This window comes from Chionomys nivalis, chromosome 7 (assembly GCF_950005125.1).
Source record: "Chionomys nivalis chromosome 7, mChiNiv1.1, whole genome shotgun sequence".
Taxonomy (NCBI): domain Eukaryota; kingdom Metazoa; phylum Chordata; class Mammalia; order Rodentia; family Cricetidae; genus Chionomys; species Chionomys nivalis.
In genome coordinates this window covers 82,207,063-82,216,611 of record NC_080092.1, presented here as the reverse complement: position 1 = coordinate 82,216,611, position 9,549 = coordinate 82,207,063, and positions in this window count along the sequence as shown.

The window sequence follows — 9,549 nt, the reverse complement described above, 5'->3', positions numbered from 1 at the left end:
GGGAAAACTATGGGTTCTCGGTCGCCCCCAAGCGGTCTCTCGAGTCCAGTCGGCTGTCGCGTTGAAGTGAGAACAAAGTTGGGAACTCTTGGACAATCAATCTTCTCCCTCCCTCCCTCCCTCCCTCCCTCCCTCCCTCCCTCCCTCCCTCCCTCCCTCCTTCTCTTTCTTTCTTTCTTTCTTTCTTTCTTTCTTTCTTTCTTTCTTTCTTTCTTTCTTTCTTTCTTTCTTTCTTTCTTTCTTTCTTTCTTTCTTTCTTTCTTTCTTTTTCCGAGACAGGGTTTCTCTGTGTAGCTCTGGTTGTCCTGGAACTCTCTGTGTAGACCAAGTTGGCCTCGAACTCACAAAGATCCGCCTGCCTCTGCCTCCCGAGTGCTAGGATTAAAGGAGTGTCCACCGGTTTGGACAATTAAGCTTCTTTCCCACTTCTTTTATGTTGAGCACACTAGTGACTGGTGATTTGAGAGAAGCAGAATCAGAACCCAGCTGACGGTGCAGCCTAGGAGCTCAAACTCACTTTGTAGCTAAAAATAACCTTAATTTCTGATTGTTCTTCCTCTACCTCTGAATAGTTGGGATTACGGGCACTGCTGGTTTTTCGTGGTGCTGGGGATGGAACCCAGGGCTTCACCGTTGCTAGGTAAACTCTTTACTACAGAGCCACACTCCAGCTTTAATGGAAAGTCTTTGGGAGGGGCTAGCAAGTTATAGTAAGGAGGTTGTGTGTTGTGACTCTGCAGTTGGCAAGGATCCTTCCTGTCTCCCCTCCATATCCAATGTCTTCCTTTTCCTGACAGTGTCATCGCAACCAAGAGAAAAAGCAGGGTCTGCATGGTAAGCAGGCCCACATCATCTTTCTTTTTGAAAAGGGGCATTAGTTGGGCATGGACTTACATGCATGTAATTCCAGTACTCAGGAGGTCGAGTGAAAAGTGAGTGTTCTTGGCAAGCCTTAGCTATAAGAGCTTGTCAAGGAAGGGATGGAGGCAGGGAGTCGAGGAGGCAGGGAAGAGAGAGAAGCAAGTGTGCCAAGCTGGGCTTGAAGGTGTGCCACCTTGTACTATATGTTAAACTCTTTAATAACTGGGTTTGAAAACAGTGTAAATTTGCCTGGCGCCACCAACACTTGGGAGGCAGAAGTGGACAGATCTCTGTGAGTTCGAGGCCAGCCTGGTCTACAGAACGAGTTCCAGAACAGGCTCCAAAGCTACAGAGGAAACCCTGTCTCAACAAACAAACAAACAAACAAACAAAATTATAACCACCAAAATTCGTGGATTTTGAACAATTGTGTGTGTTCCAGGTACCGTTTTCCAATCAAGGTATTGGCCCACCTCACGTAGCTAGAGGAGGTGGATTTGAGAGCCCATGACCAAGGTCGTGATACTTCAGCTTAACTGCTGTGTCATTTTGCTTCTTAGAATTCCAGGGAACTGAGTTTCTAACCCGAGGCTTCAGGGAAGACAATCCTCTATAATTATGTGTAAAACATCATGTGCCTGGACATATGTACTTTCTTCTGAGGAAGAATCCATCTCTTTAGTCAGATTCCTAGGGGTCAGGAGGCTATTGTGCTCTGAGGAACAGGGCACCCTCTCTCTCTCCTGACCTCTTCCTTCGGGCTGCTCTAGATGTCTTAAAGCAGACCTTAGCTTCTAGCTCCTGAATGGCCATTTGCAGTGACTTCAGAGTGGTCCCCCTAGTTTCCAAGGCTTTTTGTCTGTGTGTTTTGCTTATGTGCAGTGTATGTGTGTGCTGTGGATGGAACCCAGGTTTCTGCATGTGCTAGTACAGTGTTCTACCACTGAACCACACTCCCAGCACTCAGGCCTAGCTTTAACATACAAAAAGCACCCAGATTTTTCTGCTGAAGAAATTCTTTAGGTCCGGCATATAGCTCAGTGTTGAGCATTTGCTTAACATATACAAGATCCAAACTTGTTAATCCCTCTCCGTCTACTGGAGAATGGCTCATAAGGTTCTCAAGGTCTCAGTGATCTGGAACCTGCTTCCTATCTTTTCCTGTTTCCACCAATCAGCACCCACCCTGCTAGATCACACTCATTCTTCAGGATGCTGCCTCCTCCAAGAAGCCCCCCCCCACGAGACGGGGATTCTCTGTGTAGCCTGACTGTTCTGGAACTTGTTCTGTAGACCGGCTAGCCTCAAACTCACAGAGATCCACCTGCCTCTGCCTCCTGAGTGCTGGGATTAAAGGTGTGTACCACCACCACCTAGCTTCAAGGAAGCAATTTTATTTTCCTTTGAGACAAGGTTTCTCTGTGTAACAGTCTTAGCTGTCCTGGAACTCACTCTGTAGACCAGGCTGGCCTTAAACTCAGAGATCTGCCTGCCTCTGCCTCCCGAGTGCTGAGAATAAATGCATGGAAACCATTTTTAACTGCTCAGAGAGAGACACATTTTCTTGTTCTCAGCTCCCTGCATTCAAGACCTACTTCTGTTATAACTGATGTCTACTGTGTGTCCTGTACTCTCTTTGGGGTCTCTTCCACTCCTTGACGAATTGTGTGCTTGTTTTGGTCAGGTCTTGTTGCTTTCTTTTTAAGAGAGGGGAAAGTTGAAACAGGGTCCTCAAATCTGGCCATGCTGGTCTTGAATTTGCAGCAATCCACCTGCCTCAGCCTCCCCAAGTGCTGAGGTTATGTGTGTGTGCCACCATGCCTGGCTTTTGCAGCTTGTTCATCTTTTGTGAATGAGTAGAAGACACTGTACAAGCATTTGTTGAATAATGAAATGGCTTTGCCAGAAAAGTGAGCAGATCCAGGTCCACTTCTATGAATAACTACCATTGATGGTGAAGGAGTTTCACTTAATTACAAAGAAAAAGCATACATATAAACACACACACTCACACAGGGTACGGAGTGGGGCTTGAAGACAGCATGCCGCATTTGCTATGGAGTTAGAAAAATGTGCCTGAGTGTCTGGCTAAGTGGCACGAGATCTTGAGTAAGTTCCTTTACCTCCCAGAACCTTTGTTGCATCATCCATGAAATCAGAATTCCGCATCTTTGCAGGGTTTCTGGGAGAGTAAGTGGAACTGCATTGAAGTGGCTAACTTCATGCCTGGCATGTTGGCAAGGCCTAGGCAAATATGGAGTCCCTTCCCCGCTCTTGGAGTTTGCAAACTTGTATGGGGATTGTTATGGGAACCACATGGCTTGGGTTTGCATCTGTTTCGGCACGTTTGCAAATGCATTTCACCCTAGTTCGTGTTTGTATCATATGAACAGTCGTACGTGAGCCAGTTTGATGCATGTGTATATGCCTTGTTAGGGACAGTGACAGACTGGAGAGGCAGTGTGTACATACAGAGTTTTGTGTTGTCTTGGTGGGTGGGTGTTGCATGTTAAGTGTGTGTGTGGAAGTCGATGTGTGTTATGGGCCACATATGGGAGCCGGGGGAAGGGCTGCTCTGTCTGTGTGGCTGTGCGAGAAGATGGTGGATTCCGTTAGTGCGCGCTCTCTCTATATAAACCAGCTGTGCCATAGAACTTTTGATGCTGATGGAAATGGACCCTGTATAAACCCAGTGTCCATTGGAGTCGCCGCTGTCCCCTCACGGCTATTGAGCACATGAAATGTGACTAGCTTGACTAAGGAACTGAAGATGTAATGGTATTTAATTTTTGCTGTTTTCATGGAAATAGTCACAGGGATATTAGTAGACCGAAATCCCAAGCTTCTTCTCCAGTGCCCCAGCTGATGCAGATCGTCTTCCCTTTATCAGGATGTAGTCTTGACCTTAGGGCTTAAGAAGCCCTGCCGGAGCCCCACCTGCGCACATATGCGTGTGAGCGCGCGTGTGTAAGACGTACAGAGAGGGCTGCAGCCCCCCCTCTTCAAGTCCCCAGCGGAGCAGTGAATCAGCCTGACGACGATGTGAGTCATTCATGAACCGCTTGCAGCCGGCCCAGCAGGCGGGAAGCGAACGTCAGCCAGCCTTGCAGCCCTACCCCCACCCTGGGTGGATCACTCAGCCCCACGCATTGCAGATGTTGGGAAGAAATTGACGCGGGCCAATCGAGGCACCGGAGCGCTTCTCCTCCGCCCCTCCCTCCCTTCGACTCGCAATCCATTCATCCCCTAGCCCCTCTTTCCCTCTCCCTTCGGGTGGCATGTGAGTCATCACAGCATCTCTCTTTTCGAGGACAGCCGCATCTAGCTCAATCCTCTGAGACCCATCCGACACCTGCCTCCGCAGACTGAATTCAGTGGGTCTTCTAGGACGGGGGCAAGAAGGGAAACTGGATACTAGGGGTGGGAAGGTTCCCTTTGGCCTTGAAGCCAACCCAGTCAGGGGTGTGCAAGTGAGCCAGGGTTTGCGGTGTTGCAGCTGTCTGGTCCCGGGACTGGCATCTTAGGAGGATCATGGAGACAAGCATGGCTGGAGGGAAGGAGCTGCCTGGAGCCCCTGTGGCTGGTGAGGAGTAAGGCACAGGGACAGAAAGAACTAGCTTTGTTCCTCTGTTTCCCCGGGAAGTCCCACATAGTGTCTCCCCATTGCCTGACCATCTTTGGGACCTAGTGGCCTCTCTCCTCTGCACATCCCTTTCCCTGCAACCTTCATCCTTCCCCTGTTGGACTGGACATTGCCTGAGGTCTCTGGGACTACTGGGCTCTATGACTCTTACTGAGTCAGCTTTGAAAGAGCAGTCAGTAATAGGATGTTTGTCTGACATGCATGAGGCCCAGGAATACATCCCCATCACTAAACAAAACCCACTAGAAATGAACAGGGGCCTATAGCTCAGTGGTTTAAAAAAAAAAAAAGAGAGGAGGAGGAGATAGGCCTGGAGAAACAGCTTGGTGGTTAAGAGCACCTGCTGCACCAGTGGTGGAGGTGCACACTTTTAATCCCAGCACTCGGAGAGAGAGGCAGATCTCTGTGAGTTCAAGGTCAGCCTGGTCTACAGAGCTAGTTCCAGGACAGCCAAAGCTACCCTGTCTCAAAAAACAACAACAACAACCTACCAAACAAAAAAAGAGCACCTCCTGAGGACTGGGGTTCGGTTCTCAGCACCCACACTCACAGAGTGGCTCACAATTATCTGTAATTCCAGTTCTGTGCAATCAGCTGACCAAACACACAGATGAAATAAAAATAAATTTACAAACAGAACAAATACATGCAGTGCAATGCAATTTTATTTTTTAAAAAATGAGTACAGAGGGGCTGGAGAGATGGCTCAGCGGTTAAGAGCACTGGCTGCTCTTCCAGAGGTCCTGAGTTCAATTCCCAGCAACCACATGGTGGCTCACAGCCATCTATAATGAGATCTGGTGCCCTCTTCTGGCATGCAGGCACACATGGAAGGAATGTTGTATACATAATAAGTAAATAAATAAGTCTTAAAAAAAAAATGAGTACAGAAGCCGGGTGGTGGTGGCGCACACCTTTAATCCCAGCACTTGGGAGGCAGAGGCAGGCCAGATCTCTGTAAGTTCGAGGCCAGTCTGGTCTACAAGAGCTAGCTCCAGGACAGGCTCCAAAAACCACAGAGAAACCCTGTCTCAAAAAACAAAAAACAAAAAACAAAAAAAAATGAGTACAGAAAAGATTAGAAAAGTAACTAATTGCTAACAATTATTCCTTTGGGTTATGGGTTTAGGAGTGGTTTTATTTCCCTTTATACCTTCTTGGTCCTTCCCCTTCCCCAGGAGTTTTTTACAAAAAGAGTTCATGACTTTTGTTTGTTTGTTTGTTTGTTTTTTGTTTTTCGAGACAGGGTTTCTCTGTAGCTTTGGAGCCTGCCTGGAACTAGCTCTTGTAGACCAGGCTGGCCTTGAACTCACAGAGATCCACCTGCCTCTGCCTCCCGAGTGCTTGGATTAAAGGCGTGCGCCACTACTGCCCGACGAGTTCAGACTTTTTACAGAAAAAAATAATCAACCTATTAAGCATTTGAAAAGTCATCTGTGGGGGCGGTAATGAGAATTACCTGTAAGGGCCATTTGGCCGTTTTTTGGTGGCGGTGAAAATGTTCTAAAACTGGATTGTGGTAATGGTTGTGCAATTCGGTGAACTCACTCAAAACTATAAATTGTATACTTAAAATGGTAAATTTCATGTTATGTACATTATACATAAAGTTTAATTTTTATTTTTAATTTATTTTTCATAACTGAGTGAGGTTTTTTTTTTAATTATGTGCATGTATATGTGTCTGTGTAAGGGTATGGGGCAGTGGCTCCTTTGGAGCTGGAGTTACAGGCAGTTGTGAGCCACCAAACATGAGTGCTGGGAACCGGCAGCCACTGGGTGGAAAGCAGATGTTTCCTTTGGAAGGCTCTGCCACAGATCTGATTATTTTGGTGGCAACTCTAGAAGATAGATGGCATGTGCTCCACCTTCCAGATATGGAGATGGAGTCCCAAGACAGACGAGCCGTCAGTGAGTGGCTGTTCAAAGACACCATATCTGTTTCTTCCATTCACAAGGACGTGGGACTCCCCAGACAAAATTCTCCATTCAAGGAATCTGGAACGTGTTCCTTCATCCTCAGGCAACAGGACCTGTGTCCAACCATAGAGAGAAAGAACAACAGATAACCTGCACCATTGTGTTAATCTTTCCGACAGCTCTTCAGGGTGGGCATAGTTATTATTATGGATTTTTTTTTTTTTTTGAGACAGGGTTTCTCTGTGTAGCTCTGGCTGTCCAAGAACTCCTGTAGACCAGGCTGATCTTGAACTCAAAGATTCGCCTGCCCTCTGCCTCCCAGGTGCTGGGATTAAAGGCTTGAGCCACCACCACAGGCCAATTTTTTCTTTTTTTTTTTTTTTTTTTTTTTTTTTTGGTTTTTCGAGACAGGGTTTCTCTGTGGTTTTGGAGCCTATCCTGGAACTAGCTCTTGTAGATCAGGCTATTCTCGAACTCACAGAGATCCGCCTGCCTTTGCCTTCCAAGTGCTGGGATTAAAGGCGTGCGCCACCACTGCCCGGCCACAGACCAATTTTTATTTTATTTTTGTAATTTAAATCATGTTTTGTGTGTGTCTGCTTGTGCCACAGTGCACCTGTAGCAGTCAGAGTCCAAACTGCAGAGTTAGTTTTCTGCTTTCATCGTGTGGGTCCTGAGGTCATCAGACTTGGTGGGGGTATCTTTACCTAATAAATCATCTTCACTGGGACTGTGTAAAACCTTCCTTTCTTTTATTTTTTTTTTTTTTTTTGGTTTTTCGAGACAGGGTTTCTCTGTGGCTTTGGAGCCTGTCCTGGAACTAGCTCTGTAGACCAGGCTGGTCTCGAACTCACAGAGATCCGCCTGCCTCTGCCTCCCGAGTGCTGGGATTAAAGGCGTGCGCCACCACCGCCCGGCTTCTTTTATTTTTTTTTTCCTTTTTTTGGGGGGTGGGATGGGGTTCAAGGCAGGGTTTCTCTGTGTAACAGCCCTGGCTATCTTGAAACTTGCTTTGTAGAACAGGTTGGCCTCGAACTCACAGAGATCCGCCTGCCTCTGCCTCCCAAGTGCTGGGATTAAAGGCGTGCGCCACCACCGCCCGGCCCAACTACAAAATCTTAAAATTGGGCGTGGTAGTGTGCACCTGTAGTGCTAGCTACTTGGGAAACTGAGGCAAGAAGACCGCAAGGTTTTGTTGTTTTCAGCCTTGGTTTTGTTTTCATCTTTTTAAGCTTTTATTTTTTGTGTATTTTTTTTTATCGATTTTTATTGAGCTCTACATTTTTCTCTGCTCCCCTCCCTGCCACTCCCCTCCCCTTCAACCCTCTCCCAAGGTCCCCATGCTTCCAATTTACTCAGGAGATCTTGTCTTTTCTGCTTCCCTTGTTTTTGTTTTAAATAAACTCTTTAAATTATTTTTGGTTTATCTGTATGGGTGCCTTGCCTGCATATTTCTGTGTACCATGTTTGTGCATGGTACCCAGGGAAGTCAGAAGAGGGCATTGAGTCCCCTAGGATTAGAGTCACAGATGCGATAGATGGCATGAGCTGTCAAATGGGTGCGGGAATTCAAACCTGGGTCCCTTGGAGGATCAGCCCATGTTCTAACCCATTGGGCAATCTCTCCAGCCTCAAAAGATCGCAATTTAAGGCTAAATTGGGTAGTTTAGCAAGGCCCTGTCTCCAGTAAGAAGATCTGTGGATATGGCTCAGAAGTCAAGCAGTTGACTAGCCTGTAGAAGACCCCGGATTCAATCTCCAGATTGAAAAAAAAAATCTCCACATTTAATCTCACCATTTGGGAGGCAGAGGCAGGAGGATCTCTATGGGCTCAAGGCCAGCCTGGTCTACAAAAGGGAGTTCCAGGACAGCCAGGGCTGCACACAGAGAAACCTTGTCTTGAAAAACAAAGAACAAACAAACATCTCAGTAGATATTCACGGAAAGGGTGCAGAGTGAGAGAAGCTTTGGGCAATGTTTGTTTGCTTGACTATTTCTGAGGTAGCATTTCAAAGAATAACCCAAGCTAGCCTTGATTTTTCCATCCTCCTGCTTCAGATCCCCAAGTTCTAAGATTCTATTTATGGACCACCCCATCTGACTTAGGGCCAATTTTTGTGACTCAAAAGTCCCTATTCTCCATAGACTTGGCATGGTGGGACACACTTCTATCTATCTATCTATCTATCTATCTATCTATCTATCTATCTATCTATCTATCTATCTATCTATTTTTGGTGTTTTGTCCTGGAACTTGCTTTGTAGACCAGGCTGACCTCAAGCTCACAGAGATCTGCCTGCCTCTGCTTCCCAAGTGCTGGGATTACAGGCATACACCACCACCACCTCACTCAGGACACACTTTAATCCCAGCACTTGGGAGGCAGAGACAGGAGGATCTCTGTGAGTTTGAGACCAGCCTGGTCTACGTATCAAGGTCTAGGACAGCCAGGACTACGCCTAGAGACCATGTCTCCCCTCACACACATACACACACAAAATAGTCCATACATCTCCATGTAGGATGTTCAGTCTATTGAGTCTAATTCTCCATTGTTTTTTTGACATCAAGATTCTAAAATCATTGAGAAAATCTAATCATTGAGGGAAAAAGGAGAGGAAAAGCGATTTGCTTGAACTTCTATAGTCAGGTGACCTTTGTCATACAGGGGACATGTCATCTTGTTTCCATAGGATGGGAAGTTGCTCAAGAAAAGGTGCTTTTGCCGGGCGGTGGTGGCGCACGCCTTTAATCCCAGCACTTGGGAGGCAGAGGCAGGCGGATCTTTGTGAGTTCGAGACCAGCCTGGTCTACAAGAGCTAGTTCCAGGACAGGCTCCAAAACCACAGAGAAACCCTGTCTCAAAAAACCAAAAAAAAAAAAAAAAAAGAAAAGTGCTTTTACACTCTCTGCCCTCTTCCAGTGTCCTTGGGGCATACGCCGCACAGAGAAGATACTCCATAAGAAACTACGTCGTGAGGGACACATCTGACAATAGCTCATACTTGCAATGTCTCATTCATGTGGCTTGAACTCCTACGCAGTTGGGGGGGACCCTGAACACTCCAGGAACTTCTTGGTCCCAGCTCTAGGCACCAGCAGGGGGGTGTAGGAAAATAGGCTT